Here is a 17,704-nt window from a genome sequence, read left to right on the forward strand (position 1 = left end):
GAAAGTGGATGCTTCTCCTGAGCCTTCAGATAAGAGTCAGTCAATATCTTGATTTTGGCCCCATGAAAACTTAGCTGAGTCCACCTGGACTTCTGACCTACAGAACTACGAAATAAATGGATATTGTTTTAAGTCACTAAATTTATGGTAATTTTTATATAGCAGTAAAAAGCTAGCACAGTACAGAGTGCTATGAACTCATCTCTAGAATTTATGCTAAGAGAGCCACACTGGGATCTAGAACAGTTCTTAAATAACAGTTAATTTCCCCTTCCCTACAAGAGCTGCTGACAATCAGATCTGGGGGACAGACTATGACTAGCAGGGGAAACAGATCCTGGAAGTTTCTGGGGGTTAAGGGGCAATTCAAGAATTTGCTGTGCTATTAAAGGACAGCTGAAGCCACTGTTGAGCCCTGCTAAAGGGGCTTCCTGGGAGTGCCAGAATAAATATATCGACAGCAGCCATCCCTGTAAGCAATGGAGACGTTTTAATTGGAAACGTCTAGTCTTTTATATCAGTGTTCCTAGAAATACGAAATTGCCACAGATTAGTTAATCGTGGCCCCAGACAAGCAGGTTGGAATTAGGACAAAATTTAAGAGTCAGTGGGGGAACTCAAGGAACAAATAGGAACAAGAGAAGTCCTGTCACATGAATGGGGCACACAGGGTAGGGCTCAGACATAAACTGGCAGCCTGAGAGCAAAGAGATCTTCAAGGGCTCACGTGGGACAAACTGGATAACATCCACAGGGCAGCCAGACTAGGGGTGGGGCTAATCCTGTACATGGCAGGGCTTGCTGATTAACTGAGGGGCTGGGTTGAGCAAGCAGCAAGGAACTCTTCAACCCTCATCCTTGGGCAGGAGCTTGGGCATGTGGGAGCTGACCTGATACGGTTAGAGACCCAGAAATCCTGATGAAATCTATAAATGCAGAATCCTTGGATTGAAACTGATATTCATATTCTCAGCTTCTCAGGGTATTATTTGGGCTTGGAAAAGGAATACATACATGCCTATTTCCTTAGATCCTCTAATTTCTAAATCACTGTTTTCCCTGGACGATGTATTTTTATCCTTTACTTAATAAGAAGAATCCAGTGTAACTGTTTCAACAGAAAGTGAAAGTTACACGCTGTATTGTGAAATAGAATTTGGCTTTTTGTTTATATCCGGTTTAAAATTATGCACCAGTAACTTATGAAGTCAACAAAATGTGAAAGAAACAACCTCTTAAGAACTGCTTGGTCTCAGCTTCTGTAATTCTTCTTTCCCCTCGGCTGGTGTAATTGGTCCCCGCAGCACAAGGAGCCTGATCCCAACACCTGGACGTAGCCTGACCATGGCCAAATTAGGTTTACGGGCTGATGATTCAGCCTCAAGTAACTGTTTCTGCTCAGCTGGCCTTGCCCTTGGTCCCCAGAATCTGCTCCTAGACTCTGCACCACCTCACCTCGGTAGACCAGTTCTGGTTCTGAGTGACCCCAACCAGCTGCAATCATTCAAACCTAGCCTCTCTGCAATGCTTCTGTGTGTCTTCCCCTGGCCAGGCTGCAGTGACTGATGCCTACTCTGAACCTGCTCAGTACCTGATAACCTGTAGTTATTCAACGCTTAGCATAAACTACCTTGTTCAGGTATTTATGTTTTTGTTTAACCTGAACTCATTGACATTTTAGAGCTATGAGTGCTCTAAGCAAGAATTGATTCTAATCTCCCCATTTTCAGAATATGAATCTGGCCTTGAAGAGATTAAGTATTAGGTTAAAATCATATCGAGGAAGGGGCAAGGCTAGAATTATATGAAAGAACACTCCTTGTCTTCTGTTATTTTTGTTGTACAGTCAAGGCATATTTTATTTTGTATTCTCAATGGAGTATCAGCCCCTCAGTGATCAAGGACCTACCTTTGTTTTCTCTACATTTATAGTAGAGAAAACATATTGATGTCATAATGAGAAAGCTTACTGATAGGTATCCTAGTCATCCTCCATGGCTATTTATAGGTCATAATGATCATGGCTGCCTTTATTTATATCATGAAGATTAACATCAGTGACATAGTTTTTTTTCCTTTGTGGACTTCACGAAGATATTGTCCAAATTTTAGCATCTCTATAAGTCAAATAGGAACCAATCCTGTAGTAAAATTCAATATAGGTAATGAGTTTGACAGAGGAATAGCTTTAGCCAAAATACATTTCTTTAAAAGATAGGAGAAACACTTAAAATATTATATATTCGTCCATTTTATCAACTTCTCTTTCATTGAGAACACAGGCATACTTGAACTAGGAAGGTTAATATAAGTACTAGAGATTTGATGATGGGATGGAATTTTTTGTTATGATATATATTGACTGTGAAGCTTTTTGACGCCACATTTATGGTTGAATGTGATACACCATAACAATGCACACGTAAAATGTTTTCTTAAGGCTTCCCTGGTGGCGCAGTGGTTGAGTGTCCGCCTGCCGATGCAGGGAACGCGGGTTCGTGCCCCGGTCCGGGGAGATCCCACATGCCGCGGAGCGGCTGGGCCCGTGAGCCATGGCCGCTGAGCCTGCACGTCCAGAGCCTGTGCTCTGCAACGGGAGAGGCCACAACAGTGAGAGGCCCACGTACCGCAAAAAAAAAAAAAAAAAAAAAAAAAGTTTTCTTAATATCTCATTAATGTAAAACATATATTGCTATTTGCTGTAGTCTGGTAATAAGTCCTAATAATAAATTTAGCCAGAAATCTAAATTTAGTTGGCATACTTCAAATTGCTGGTGTTTCTTGATTCAAAAGATTATTTCCAGGGTATCATCGTTAAGATAAAAAAGTAACAAATTTGACATTCGTATTTATTTAAAGGAATTTGAGTTACTTGTGTATGAATTGAACACTTTTCCGGTAAGTTATTAGTGTCTGTTCTGCATCAAGAAACAGAATTTCACTCCGCAGTCCTCTTTTCCCTCTTACCTTTTTAAAATGATTGTTGTGTGATAGCTTACTGTAGGAAACATTAAACAGTTGTTCAATATTCTTTGCTGAATTTGGCAACAGACATTCCAGTGTTAAAGTATTTATTTGTGAGATTTCTGTTGACTCATCAGCTGGCTCATGGAATGAAAGACAATAAAAAGTGGCAGTAAACACTAACCCAAAAGTAACGCTTGGATCAACCCTGGTAGTTGATGGAGAATAGGATATGGTTTATGCAGTGTCCTTCAAAGTTCTTGTTGTGTCTAATTGTGGAGTTAGGAGTCTTAGGCTTGAAGAGCAAGGAGGAAACTCTACACATCCATGTCAACAATTCAGACAACTGGTGAGTAGCAGTCAGGATGCCTACCCTCCCCCCACCCCCTGCAACAAAATTACATCAATTGGCAAGTTTGCCAGTGATCCTGGGCAGCAGGGTGTTTTCTGTTGATGCTCAATCTAATCTAAACCAATGCTAATTTTTAATTTTCTGGAATTGGCTTAATCAGCATTTTAAAGTCAATTTATCCATAGAATTAAACATCCTGCAGTGAGGCACAGCAGTCTCTTAGAAGGTAGATGACCCTTTCAGGTCTGTGGCCAGTACACATAGCCAGAATCAGGTTTGCATATCCCCAAACCAGATATGCAGGCAGCAGCTGGGGTTACCCCTCACCAGGGCAACCATGGGGCAGCTTCTCCTGAAGGCCACACAGGGCTTGGTGTCACATGCAGCATAATTCTGGGGAAATAAAACCTTAAGCATAAACGTTTTTGGAAAATAGTCCATAACCATATATAATGAGCCACAGAAGAACAGGAATTTCTTTCTAAGGAGGACACACGTTTTTAAGGTTTTCTTTTTTTAGTCCAGTAATTAGGTTGCCCATATGAGAAATCCATTGTAATCTACAAATTTAATAGTCATAAAATGATAGAAAATGTCAAGTTATGAATAAACTCTACTGTTCTAGATAACAAGAGAAATGTATGGATTGAAAGTGATCTGTCTAAAGGAAGTTGTGTGCTTGAGATCTTTACTAGGGATCCTCCCAGTCTCCTGGTTTTGCTCTCCCTTGGCAGAATTGACTGCTGGGATTTTTCTTGGATGTAGTTTTCCTGCCACTGGAAGTCCTCCTTCCCGTCCTTAATACCTGTCCAGTCAGGTGAATGTTCACTTCTGCTCCTCACTGTTGATGAAAAATATTCTTTACAAGGGGAGCCCACTGTGGGACCAAGGTTCTTTGGTAGAATAATTGGTGGAGCATGATGCAGATAACTTGGCAAACCATAACTTACAGCACCCAACATACCTGCTGGCTCTATGCGGGTAATGCTATGGTCAGTTGGTAACTTGCTTGTGAAAATCCTGGTTGTTTTGTTTTCCAAATGTGACTCATTAATTTACTTGTAAATTAAAAATCGTTTCCTGTTACCTTAGTTTCTCTTGCTTCCAAAAAAAAAAAAAAAAGAAGAGGAACAAAACAAAAAATTCCAACCAAACCCTACTCAAAAGGTTCTATTGAACAGGCCAAAATATCCTACGATGCTAATTAAAAATAATTGGTAACAGGTGGCTAGTTAAGGTTCCCCAGCTGTAATCATGAAGACAAAGAGAACTTTCATGGTCAAGGTTGGGGCCTTCAACATACTTTTGATGTGAATGGAAGCCTTTGTAAGGATAAGGAATAAGAATACAACGAAATACTGTATCAGCAGAATGCTGTCAAATGCTAGGAAAACTAAAACATAATAGTCATTTTTCAATTTACAAAAGCATTCCTTATAATAAATTCTTACTCTATTTCCCACTTTTTACTCATAGATGTAAGGGTTTATATAATTAGAAGAACCATTTTCTTTACTAATCATGAGATGATTGATGACCAGAGTTAAGGCAAAATTATTTGGGGAAGTATAATTTGTTCTTACTTAAACGAATGGTATGTGTTGTTTAGATTAATTATTCTGTAATATTTCTTTGAAAAGAGTGATTAATTTATTAATAAATTTATTTTAAAGCAACATTTACTTCTTGAAACCATGTTAGGAACAATGAGGCTAAGCATTAAACTTGATAGACACTTAATTAACCAAGTTATACAATTGCAGAGTTGGCAGAAATAAAAATAAACCTTAAGTAAATCAGAAAGGAAAGTGCTGACTTCATGTTTTAAAGAAAGAGTAGGAGTGCCCATAAGGACTTTCGTGGAGATTTCCAGTATTTGACTTTGGTTTCCATGTTACTAGTATTTATACTGTAACTCTCCATGAATTTCATATTATTTTCTCCTCCTCTTTGTATTGTTGTAGGGGGGAATCAAAAGGAAAAGTGCCTATACTCAACTTTCTGCTCCTTAAGCTGTTGCCCTATTTGCCCCTTCCATTTATTGCCATGCTTCTTCAAAGATTATTTTATTGTGCTATATATGTATTGCTCTCTGATTCCTTGGAATCTTATAATAATAAATTATAGCAGCAAACATTCACATAAAGCTTGCATCAGGCAGTGATCTCAGCACTTTAAATACGTTAACTCATGTGATTTTCATGTCCACTCTCTGAAGTAGGTGCTGTCCTTATCTCCATTTAATAGATGTGGAAGCTGAGGCAGAGAGAGAATAAATAACCTGCCCAGCATCACAGAGCGAGCAAAAGGTGCAGCTAGGATGCAAACCCGGGCAGCCCCACTCCAGAGTTACCCAGGCTGCCTCCCACTCAAGGTTTACATGAGCTCTTAGTTACCACATCAAATGACTTGTTTTTAGTTCTCCTGTTGCTTGGCATCTTGATAGTACTCGACCCTGGTAATCTTCCTCTTTCAGTCCTCCCTTGGATTCTGTGACCATGAAGTCTTCTGGTTCTCCTAGTTATCTGCTTTCTTCCTTTTTTGTGGATTTTATTATAGTGTTTACTTTTTTGTGTGTGCTCTATATTCATACACTTACCAAGGCACTGTCCTCATTCTTCTTGTTTGTTTTCCCACTCTAGTGCCCTTCCTCTGGAAATCTCTTCATCTATCACCACTTTGTTTTGATGATTCTCATGTATTATTTCCATGCCCAATCTCTGCCTGAAATATATGCTACATCTCTCTCTTCTGGAACGTTTCATAGGTACTCTAAAGACAGCAGGTCCCAAAATTCATCTCCAATATCCCCTTCCCTCCCTTCACCCTATGTCTGCATCTCAGTTCACTTAATGGCACTACTATCCTTCCATCCATCTAAATTAGGCACCATCAGAATTATCCTCAAAAGCTCTCTTCCCCTGACTTTTTGGGTAGAGTTAGTCATAAAGAATTTTAGACAGAAAGAACAATTTGAGGAAAGGATAATGATATGAATGTTCTTGGCATGTTAGGGGAATGGTGAGCAGCATAGAGGCTCAGAGGAAGAAAGAATAAACCTGGGAAAGAAATGATTAAAAGAGGTTGATTGAGTATAGTTTGTTGACCTTCGAACAGAAGTGTTCTGTGAGGCCAAAGTGTATCACTGATTGACTGACTCTTCATCAATAGGCTTCTCTTCTTTAGGGTAACCTGGCCTTGGTGAAGATACTGAGGTCAGGTCTGATCTTCATCCCTGCAGATCCAGGACCTTGGCATTACCAGTATTTCTAGAGGCGAAGAGACTCTCAGAAATGGACTGACACCAACCAAAGCACCATCATCCCTTTCCAGTGCTTATGTCCCCCACTCAGGGCACTACCCCAATCATCAAGCCCCTTGGGAAGCCAATCCAGTCATCAGAGCACCTTGTGAGCCTGGAGAGGGAGTAAGGATAGAAAGTAGCCTGGAAGCAGGGAGGATGGTTTCTCCTCCATCCCTCTACTCTGAGAACTGATGAGTTACTAGTGAGTAGCATCACGATAGCACCTCTCCTGCCCTATTCCAGGCACAGCTGCCAAAGGTTACTTCTGCAAATTCTATTCCAAATCCTCACTCCGTTCATCTTCTTTCAAGCACACATTCTTAGGTAGGAAAGCTAGAGGCAGGGAGATAATTCCTTAGGGTATGGAAAGCACTCTATCTTTTTTACTGTAAGATCAAGTCTTTACTCAGGTTAAGGGGGTGGGATTTAGGCAAATAAATGATGTTTTAGTGAGTCAGAATAAGCAAGTATTTTATCGTGAACAGAGAATCTATAATCCTCCATTAGGGCAGTGACCTGGCCTTTGTGGGTGCCTCTAGCTGATGTCAGACTTAACAGAAGGGCAGTCTTGAGGGGAGCTGTGTCTAAGGAGTTGAAGGAGGGGGAAAGAAGCTCAAAGGAAAGATCCTTGCTTACTAGCTTTGTGAGATTCTGTTTAGACACTTAGATACTAGGGAGGATTTGGGAGTTTCCCAGGGTTTTCTAATTTAAGACATTTTATTTTGATAAAGCCAGAATAAGAAAATGTGTTCTCTAAAAATGCTCAATAAACTATCAGTTCCTTTGTACTTCTTTTAGGAGCCTGGCTTGTTTGAAAATTGAATGAGTCTCCTCCCACCCTCACCAAACAAACATAAAAGGTAGAACATGGTAGTAGTCTGGTCACCTCTGAGTCGTTCTCATTCCCCTTGAGTGTTCTAGGGGCTCACATCATGAAGGTCCAAGATAGAGCATACCTCTGCGATGGGAGATACTTTTTTTAAGATTTTTTTTTTTTTGACGTGGACCATTTTTAAAGTCTTTATTGAATTTGTTACAATACTTCTGTTTTATGTTTTGGTTTTTTGGCCGTGAGGCATGTGGGATCTTAGCTCCCCAACCAGGGATGGAACCCACACCCCATGCACTGGAAGGCAAAGTCTTAACCAAAGTCTTCACCACTGGACTGCCAGGGAAGTCCCTGTTGGGAGATATTTTGATATAATTATTTCTTTGCTTTAGTCGTCTTCGTTTTGGTTTCCTCACTGTGGTTACTTTACACTTAGTCTGTTTTATAAATTAACAGTTGGCAATTTGTCAATGAAAAGAAACCATAAACTGCTAAAGAAAGTGGGGGGAGGAAATAGAACTAGTGAAACATAGAAACCTGAACATATGGTCACCATATTTCCTGCATGAAACATCAGTACACACGGTCTGACCAGCGTGTGTCTATCTAGGGACAATAACACCAAATATATTATACCATGAGTATTCCTGCAACTTGGCTTTTATGATTTCTACAAGCCTTAGAATAAGGGACCTATATGGGCGCCTACCACTGCCAGCTACGGAGGGCACAAGTGGATCCTTGGAGAGGGTCCATTTAAACCCTTCAGCTCTTGTTCTCAAGGTGATATTGACAGAGAAGGGAAATTCATTCCCCCATTCCCGTGAAAGGATCAGCAGGCTTCAAGTAGCAAAATCTCTTACCAAAGTTCCAATGTTTGATAACACTGGCTTTTCTAATGTAAAAACTCCAGGAAAGCATTCATAAGGTTACTAAGAGCACAAAACTGCATATCTTATTAACTTTACTATGCACTAAAAAGTTGATTAAAGTCAGGCTTGATTCTTAACTGCGTCACTGTGCTCTTTCTATATGAAAGAGATTCACGCAGAGCTATACACTTAAAAGGACATGTGTGCTTTTCTACAAGCAGATTTCCTCTTAACAATAGGTTCATAGCCCCTTTCATGCTTTTATGTATTTGTGTACCTTTTTGTGTTCCAGTGGTTGGAAACATTTTTGTAAAAATAAAAAAAAGATCTCTGTAAAGAGTAATCCAGTAAAAGCACTCTTTCTCTATTTTAATTTGCATGACAACTTCGACTTTTATCCTGTCCGTATTGGATAAGACTAGAGTGATATTGAATGATTAAGAATTGTGTGTATATATATATATATATATATATATATATATATAGCTTAGCCACATGCTTACATTTTTACTCTTTTTATTTGAAGATGTTACAAGCTGTTAAAACACATAAAAACATAGAATACTGTGGAGATGGGAAGCTTAGGCTTTGTGAATATGAAATGAAATATTCCTTGGTATGTCTTCTCTTAAACTGTCGTCTGAAGTTCATTCCTGGGGGGAATATTTTGGCTTTGATGTTTTAATAGGTCTGGAAGTCATTTTGCAAGTGCCAGCTTCCTCATTCTTTCTTCTTGATTCTATGCCCTCCTCCAAAGTCATAACACTGATAGAAATTAAAAGACAACGTTGGTCCGTGGGGAGGGAAAAGACCTCTCCCACCCTTTGATCCTGTCCTTCATTCCGCAATCGTCCTCAGTAGGGGAGCTAGCATCCCATTTCTGCCACGTGCACTTACTGTAAGGCAAAGAGGAACATTAGTAATAAGACATAAGTTGTCCCAAGCTAAAGCCAGAAATTAAAATGGACATATTGGTCTTCAGGGTGAGAATTCATTTTACTTTTAACTCAGGAAAGCCCCTGAGAACTATTATAATAGGGAGAAAAGATTCAGTTCCCACACCACAAGATGTTCCTGTTTTTAGCCAAGAAATTTCACATGCCCCCTGTTCCTTCTCCCTCTGCCCATGTTCCCAAATTTCTGCACCATAGAAATTCTTGCTGAGGTTTGGACCTCCAATGTCAAATACAGCCCCAAGCTGCATTTACTGCCAGAAAATAAATTGGTAGGTTGTAGTGTTCCTATTTCATTTATTACCAAGTAGATAGACTTGGGAGCCTTGTTTTGTTAAGTATCAATGTCTGGGCTTGTCTCAGAGAAGCACTCTTTACTGCACTCTGACAGCTGTGCTCCACGGTAAGCAATCGTCCCTTCCTTATGAAGAGCTTCCAAAATGCCTCACTTATGTGTCATCATATATTGTACTGTCTTCAGATGTTCTCCATAAAAATATTAGGACACACAATCCCTTGGTCTTATTTCTATTTTACCACCCTTTGTGTTGCACCCTCACGAAGTTCTCAGTGTAAAAATGGGTTTTCTCATTGATTCAGAGGGTGGACTTACACATACAAAGAACTTTGAGAGTCTTGGCCGTGATGGTTAATTTTATGTGTCAACTTGCTTGGCTAAGGGATAAACCCAGCTAGGTGGTAAAACATTATTTCTGGAGTATCTATGCGGGCATTTCAGGAAGAGATTAACATTTGCATCAGTAGACTGAGTAAAGTAGATGGCCCTCCCCAGTGCAGGGGGCCAGCATTCAATTCACTGAGTGTCTGAGTAGAACAAAAAGGCAGAGGAAGGGCGAATTTGCTCTCTGCTATAGCTGGGACCTCCCTCCTCTTCTGCCTTTAGACATTGGCTCCCCTAGTTCTCAGGCCTTCAAGTTTGAATTGGAACTATACCACTGGCTTTCCTGAATCTCCAACTTGCAGATGGCAGGCGTGTCTTGGGACTTCTCAGCCTCTATAATTGCATGAGCCAAGGACTCATAATAAATCCTGTAAGTATATATATATATATATATATATATGCATATGTATATCCATCCCATTAGTTCTGCATTTCAGGAGAATCCTAACTACTAATACATTTGCTAGATGTCATCATGCAAGTTCAAATTAGTCATGTGACTAAAGACCTGAATCAGCCTGTGTAGGGCAGTAGTTGTGCTCTGTGGTGACCTAAATGGGAAGGAAATCTAAAAAAAGAGGGGATATATGTATACATATAACTGATTCACTTTGCTGTACAGCAGAAACTAGCACGACATTGTAAAGCAACTATACTCCAATAAAAATTAAAAAAATAAAAGGGCTCTGGAGCCAGGCTGCTAGAGTGTGAATCTTGGCTTTGCTGTTCTCATTGCCTGTGCATATTGGGGAAGTTATTTGACAGCTCTTTATTTCAAACTTCTCAGCTGTAAACTGGGAGTATGACTAGTGCTTACCTAATAAGATTGTTTGTAAACATCTGTAGGGGAGCAAAACTTGCAACCCCAAAATGCCTCCTTGGCATGCGGATTATTTGGAGGGGAAAAAATGCAAGGCCCAGGAAGAAACTTTGACCTTTCCCATAGCTGTCTAAAAGAATTTGTATAGAGGGCCTGTTCCTGGAATAGAGCTTTGCTGAGATAGCTGCAGAGTATGGGCCAGGTGCAGTGGGGGAAATGCTAGAGACCAGAGTCCACTCTGTGTCCTGTTGTCTCTGCATGACCCATCAAACATTTATTTACCAAACATAGTCTTTTCCATCTTCATGTGAATTGCCTGCCTCCCTTTTGAGGTTCCAAAGCACTACCCCCAGCATCCTCTTTTGTCTTTAGTTGAAGATGGTATTTGAGGTGAGGGTTTTGGCCTTTTTGGCAAATTACTCAGGTTTCCTGGGTCTCTCCCATGCATACATGGTATTAAACTTTTGTTTGATTTTCTCCTGTTAATCTGTGTCATGTCAATTTAATTCTTAGACCAGCCAGAAGAGCCTAGGAAAGTAAAAGAAAATTTCTCCCTCCCTGACACACTGTGTGAGATGTGCATGCAAGGTTTTTAGAATAGTCCTTGTCATGTGTTACCAATTATTTTAAAATTTCCCATCTTCCCACTTGTTGCTGTTTCTCCTTCCCTATTTCCCCTCTTTGGCTACATATGCTGGGGCTTCATACTCCTGACTGGGTAGGTCCCATGTATATATGATAGCAGTGCCCTGTTCTCTGGACCCACCCTTCCTCTAACCCATAACTGAAAACCTTGTACAGCACGTTCTCCACTTAAGATATAATAAAATAATTCATCCTAAGATGTTAATGACTGAAAATATCTATGCATGTTCTTTCTTCCCTGTCTTTGTATTTAAATAGGGCACAAGATCTTAATTTAAAGCACGAATTCCTAAAGGGTAGGCTTTAAGATGGGATATATTTCCATTGGTGTTTAGTGCTAGAATATTGATTTCAAGCCATAGATGGAAGGCAGTGGTCAACTCTAGTTGTTTAAAATTCTAATCAACTTCCTTGCTCATTTACGACTGGTCACTATCACATCCTCATCATTGTGGTTGTTATCATTTGAATAAGAATAGTCACTTGAGCACTTTCCTTGGCATCTTACAAGATTATCTGATTCCTAAAAAAAACCTCTGCCAGGTAGATATTACTCTTCCCTTTTGACATATAAGAGAACCAATAGAGAAATTGACGTGGCAAAGGCACCCAAGTGGTGGATGTTTGCTGTTTGAGCTCAGATTGTGCTCCAAGTCCACCTGGCTCTGAAGGTAATGCTTTAATCCCTATAGAAATAGAATGAAATAAATAGGCACCTGGTTTATGTTCTTCCTGCTCTAGTGGACAGCCACAGGACAGCAGGCTCAGTGCCTGCCTCTTCCCACGATGACCCACAGTTCCCAGCACAGTGCCTTGTTCAGAAGGTCCCACTACATGTTTGTGGGAAGAATAAATAGATGCATGAATACATTCATCAAATCTGAACATTTCTCAAGGAATGAGATGTGACTAATGACTGTTGGCTGGGTTTGTTAGTTTTCATATCATGAATGGTTTAAGAAGTATTAGGAAAGTAAACTACCTCATTCACTGTTCACAGACCCTCTTAGTAATGTTAGTAAATCAGAAAAACCAGGTATCTGAATCACATTCATCTGCACCTGATGCAAACAGAACTGCCTACGATCACAAACAATATCTGACAATTATACGATTAATTTGACCAATAAGGAGACTAGTTCCTAGATCCATCTTAGAACTTAAGTGAGCTCACTTAGGTAGTCTCCCTTGTCCAAATTAACTGATCTCTCAGATCCTCTACTCTCTTTGTGCTTTACCTGCCCAACCACAGATGGTGTATTTTGCTGTTTTCTGTTGTACTGTATTCTGAATGCGGTCCTACTGGCATCAATTTCAGTATGGTGGGTGGAAGTGTATTTCTCATTGCACAGTAAGGCTGTTGCAAGTTGCATGGTGAAACCCTATAACTGCTTGCTGTGCTGAAAGTGTGTCTCATGGTGTCCTATATTTTAGTGGCCTATGAACCAAATTTCGGAGCAATATTGAAAGTAACAGTAACTGGAAGCATAGATCCAGTGTCACCACAAATTCCTGCTCCAGAGACTAGCTTTCCATTTTTAAACAAAGAGGTGGCATGTGGTACATATCTAAGAAATTCCCTTTTGATTTTTTGGACTTTCTAATTTTTTAAAGAACTCAAAAACATTATATAATATTGATGACATTCAAATAGAGTTCATAGCTGGGACATTCTAAGAAGAGTGCTGTTGTGTCTCTCTTGAGTGATTTCTAACTTCAAAACAATAAAACATAGAACCATGGACTAAAATTAAGGGCAAAAACCAAGGATATTTTACACTATGGCACAATTTAAAAAAATAAAGCACATATGTGGGATTCAAATAAATTGCAAAAGCAAGACAGTAAGCTAATGTTTTCTTTTTATATATTTAGAAATCAAAAATATTTTCATCACTCTGAATTAAAATTGCACAAGAAGCAACTGATAATGTGTGCAATTGCTTGGGGACATGCAGAAAAATGCAACTGAATTGAAAAACATAAATTACATTGTTCAGAATTTGTATGGTATTTTGTTTCTTAGGTCTGTTTTCTTTCAGGAACTTTGTTGTGTTCCCAGTGAAATGATTCTAAAGCTTTTTTTAGTAAGTAAGCCTGGTGCATTCATATAACAGATTAAAATTACTCCAAGAAAGGCATTAAAGTCAAATAGATCTATAACCATCCAGTAAAGGTGGACGTACTAAAACTGTATTTTCTTTTGCTGAGTGATTGGGAGAAAAAATTGCCATAACTTATTATTTTACTCCAAATAGTAAAAAAAAAAAAAAAAAAAAAAAAGCTTACTTTACTAGTCTCTGCTTTTGTGCACTGCTGACTGTGCTGATACATGAATTACTTTCCATATATTGATTTTCTGTTGAAATGAGAATCTGCGAGGTGCTCTAAAATGGATGGGCAGGGTCTTAACCTCTGTAAAGTGGTGTGCTGGTACTGATTCGGGGAAACTTCTGTTTTCAGGCTGCATGTGCCACTTGGAAGGAAGTGGGTTCCTACTGCACACTGGGTGTTGGTGGCGCCTGAGGCTTTTATGAGTACACTGGACAGTGGCTCTAAACCTGGACATTTCTAAGGTGAGGAAACACTACACCAGGACTGTGTATCTGTCACCAATGTGACTGCTCAGCCGAGATGCTGAGTTTGGTCCATTTATGATCCAACACAGCCACAAGGTCACCATGATGCAGGGGACATGATGCTCATCAGCAAAATAAAACCTAGGACCTCCTGGGTCAAGCCCTGGAAGAGAATCTCCAAAGGGGAGGAGCCAGCGTCAGGTGCCCTAACTGTTCTGTTTTATCTGAGCGTCCTCTCACTCTGAATCCTTGTACCATTAGGGATACACTCAGTCCCTTAAAAGCACTTTGATTTTCTCACAGAACAGCAGACAGACTAGAGCTTTCAAAAAGGGCAAACAAAGTTATAAAATACAGAAATTATAAGCAGAAAATTACAGCCAGCATATATATATATATATATGGTTGGCCAAAAAGTTCGTTCGGGTTTTTGGTACCATCTTATGAAAAACCCGAACGAACTTTTTGACCAACCTAATAATATTAGGATTTTCCTGCTATGGCTAACCTTAGCTTCATTCCTAAAAGAGGGCCTTTAGACGAATTCCTCATTTTCTAGCTTCCCGATTGCATTTCGTGCCTTGTTTCCAGAAAAAAAATGCCTCTATTCACTTGGTCTCTTTGCTACAAAGTCACGAAAGGGTGTTTTAACTCCGATCCTTTCCTGAGCCCTTCCAAATTTTTGGTTTTTAACCTGAGTGACAAGCCTTCACCCTAAAAGAATGCCAGAGCAGGACACATTTCTAGGTGGTAATTAGCTACATGTATAGGAAGTGGCTTGGTCTCTAGAACCTCAGAATATGATATTCCCTTAAACCAGCATCAGAGCCATATGTATCAATTAATTTGCTTTTGGTCAAGAGTGACAGAAACTTGACTTCATTGGCTTAAATGTTGAGGAAATATATAGGGTCATTTAACAGAAGCAGGGCAGGCCTCAGGTTTGATTGAGCCGGCAGCTCAGGGTGTCATAAAGGATCCAGATTCTTTCCATTTCATCTGTTGTTCACAGTGTAGACTTCATGCTAAAGCTGGATCCCTGACAGTCATAGAGGAACTGCTAGTAGCAAATGATGCTACCTGCTTTTTCAGCCATTTCAGCAGAAAAGAGAGAAGGAATTTCCTCCTGTAACTCTCTCTCTCTGGAAATTGGCCCCTGATGTCTCATTGACCTGATTTGAGTCACATGCCTATTCCTGAACTGATTTCTGTTTCCGGGGAAATGCCGTGATTCGTTGGCCTACGCCTGGCTTCTTGATGTTTGTGTGAGTGAAGAAATTTTCATTATTGGCAAAGACTGCTTAGTACAAACTCTGGAGTAGGGTCAATCCCCAACACCGCACTGCTGATGCACAATGAGGAGTGGTAGAACCAACATGGGACCGTCAATCATGCATGTATCTGTCCATAAAAATTAATTATCAACCGAAAGCCCACTCCATTATGCTCTGTCTCTTTAAATGATAAAACTCTTGACTTCTTCATCACGGGGCTCAGTAAACTGGAGGACAGTAGGGATTCTGTCTTTGCTCTCACTAGTTTTATGTACATATTTACTTGGAGAGGGGGCTCTTACTGGATATGTTCAGTTTCAGCTGATATGTGTGCTTTCTGTTGCACCTTGACCACTTCACAAGATGTCACACTTCCCAGCCCCATACAGATGTGGGCTTATGAGTTTTTTGGGACAAGGGGATTTTACATAGAAGTGAGGTTGATAAAGACCAAGCAGAGACTTGGGGCTCTGATGGATGTTGTTCATGCTGGCTGGTCAATAGCTATTGATCAGTTCTAGCGGCTGTCAAGGAGAGGTCCTCTCTGAACTCCATTGGGGACGATAACTAGCTCTTTGGTACAAGCACCACTCACGTGAGTGGAGACTGGGTGGCTTATGGGCTCTGTTTCTGCACCCATGGTGTGTCTGGTTGTTAGCAATGGCCTGGACCTCTGGCTGGGCCATCTCTGCCTTCTGACTTGGCTTCAATCTTCAGTCTCTTTACAGTGGAATCTCTTGTCCCAAGCTCCACCAATTTCCACATGGTCTCTTTTTGCCTCCTCAGCAAAGCCCAACGAATCTCATTTCGACCTTGCTCATCACGTGTTCCTTCAAATCTATTGTTTATTCCTTGAGTTGTTTCTTTCCATCCTTAAGAGTTTTGCACCTTCAAAACCAGGGAGAGACTCCTAAGTTCAACTCCCTGTTTATACAGGCATATTGATTGAACTGTTTGTCCAACCCTCTGTCTCAGAATCTAACCATTTTCTGTGACTTTAATTTCAACTTAGTCTCACTATTTATTCTTCTTTGAAAATTACATGCCCTCAGAATCCTGAGGACTGGAATATTTTTTATAAGGTGAAATAATAAACCAATATGATACTGTGTCATTTATTTTACATTGCTGGCTTTGAGCCAGCTGGATAGTAGGTGCCGTGACTCTTGGAGAATCTTTTTAACTTTCTGGAGGTAAACATCTATGTAAGCTTGCTTGGAATTTTAGAGGATTTTTACAACTCAGAAACATCCTTTGCCTAATTTGCAGGGATTGCCTAACACGATCAGTTTATTTTTTATATCAGTATCCTTATTTCTAAGACATTATTGATGAACTTTTAATTAATATCACAATATTTATATATGCAATAATAATATTGCCTAGTATTTAGAATGCTTTGAGAGATTACAGAGTGTTTTCTTTTTATCTCAGTTATTTTTAACCTATGATGGCAGATGTAAATAATATTTCTATTCTACAGAAATTTAAAGCAACAAGCTCAAGGTCATGTATGCGAAGTGGTGGAGTTGATGTTTGGACAAATACAATCTTAACTCCAAAAGCCACACTCTTTCTGTTGGAGCAAGCTACTTGTATTTACCGCTGGGAAAGCCCCTCTACTAAAATCTAACTGCTCCCTTAGCCTCCGTGACCTCTTTCCCTTTTTGCCTTGGAAAGAATTGATGGACACTAAGAAAACATTTCGATGCATTTGAATAAAATGAAAAATGGTTTTATAATCTCAATGACAAGGAAGAAGGCTAAAAGGGCTTTTGTTATTTTTGAAAGGACACCCACTGCTACGTAATATATAGCTTGTTGACTCAGGGAGTGATCTAACTCATTTTTGTTAAAGGGCAGCACTATTTCCTTAAAATTATAGGCTAATTAGTTTCTTAGCTGTTCCATCTGAAAAGCAGCTCAATGCCAATTACCTAATTGGCATACTGCAGACTTCCTTCTCCTAGGCCTATATTTTATGAAAAGAGAAGGAAAGGTTTAAGCTGAGAAAGGGAAGAGTAGCCTTTGATACCTAAGAACTGGCCTGACACTATCAGCTGGGTGTTGGTGTTTCTCAGAGCTGGCCTTGAGAAACTCACAGCAAGGCCTTGTTGTTGTCTGTCTCACAAAGTACGAGCATCAGGCAAGGCCACTCTGTGACCATGAGATGAAGTGAGGCACAAAAGGAGACTGCTCTGTAATCTTGTCTACACACAAACAGAACAGGGTTATGTGCAAACCACAAAATACCACACATTCCCCAATCTTCCGTAATATGAGTGACTGCTGCTTCTTTTCTGATCACAGCTTTAGCCTCACTCTACACTCCCCTTCTTGTCTATAAAATATGGTTCTAGAATTTCTCCTGTTTCCTGAAAGCATTGCTTCACATCCTGAAACTTCCCCAAAGTCGCCTAACCCAAGCCT

At 39.9% G+C, this 17,704-nt stretch overlaps 1 long non-coding RNA gene across 1 annotated transcript in view; it reads left to right on the forward strand.

Annotated features, from left to right (window-relative positions):
- Positions 1–17,704, forward strand: part of LOC137211192 (uncharacterized) — a 486,842-nt gene that overhangs the window by 319,858 nt on the left and 149,280 nt on the right. Inside the window, exon 9 of the long non-coding RNA XR_010936941.1 lies at positions 13,885–13,997. This is a non-coding gene — a long non-coding RNA (uncharacterized lncRNA). The remainder of the gene's footprint in view (positions 1–13,884; positions 13,998–17,704) is intronic.

This window comes from Pseudorca crassidens, chromosome 18 (genome assembly GCF_039906515.1).
Source record: "Pseudorca crassidens isolate mPseCra1 chromosome 18, mPseCra1.hap1, whole genome shotgun sequence".
Lineage (NCBI taxonomy): Eukaryota > Metazoa > Chordata > Mammalia > Artiodactyla > Delphinidae > Pseudorca > Pseudorca crassidens.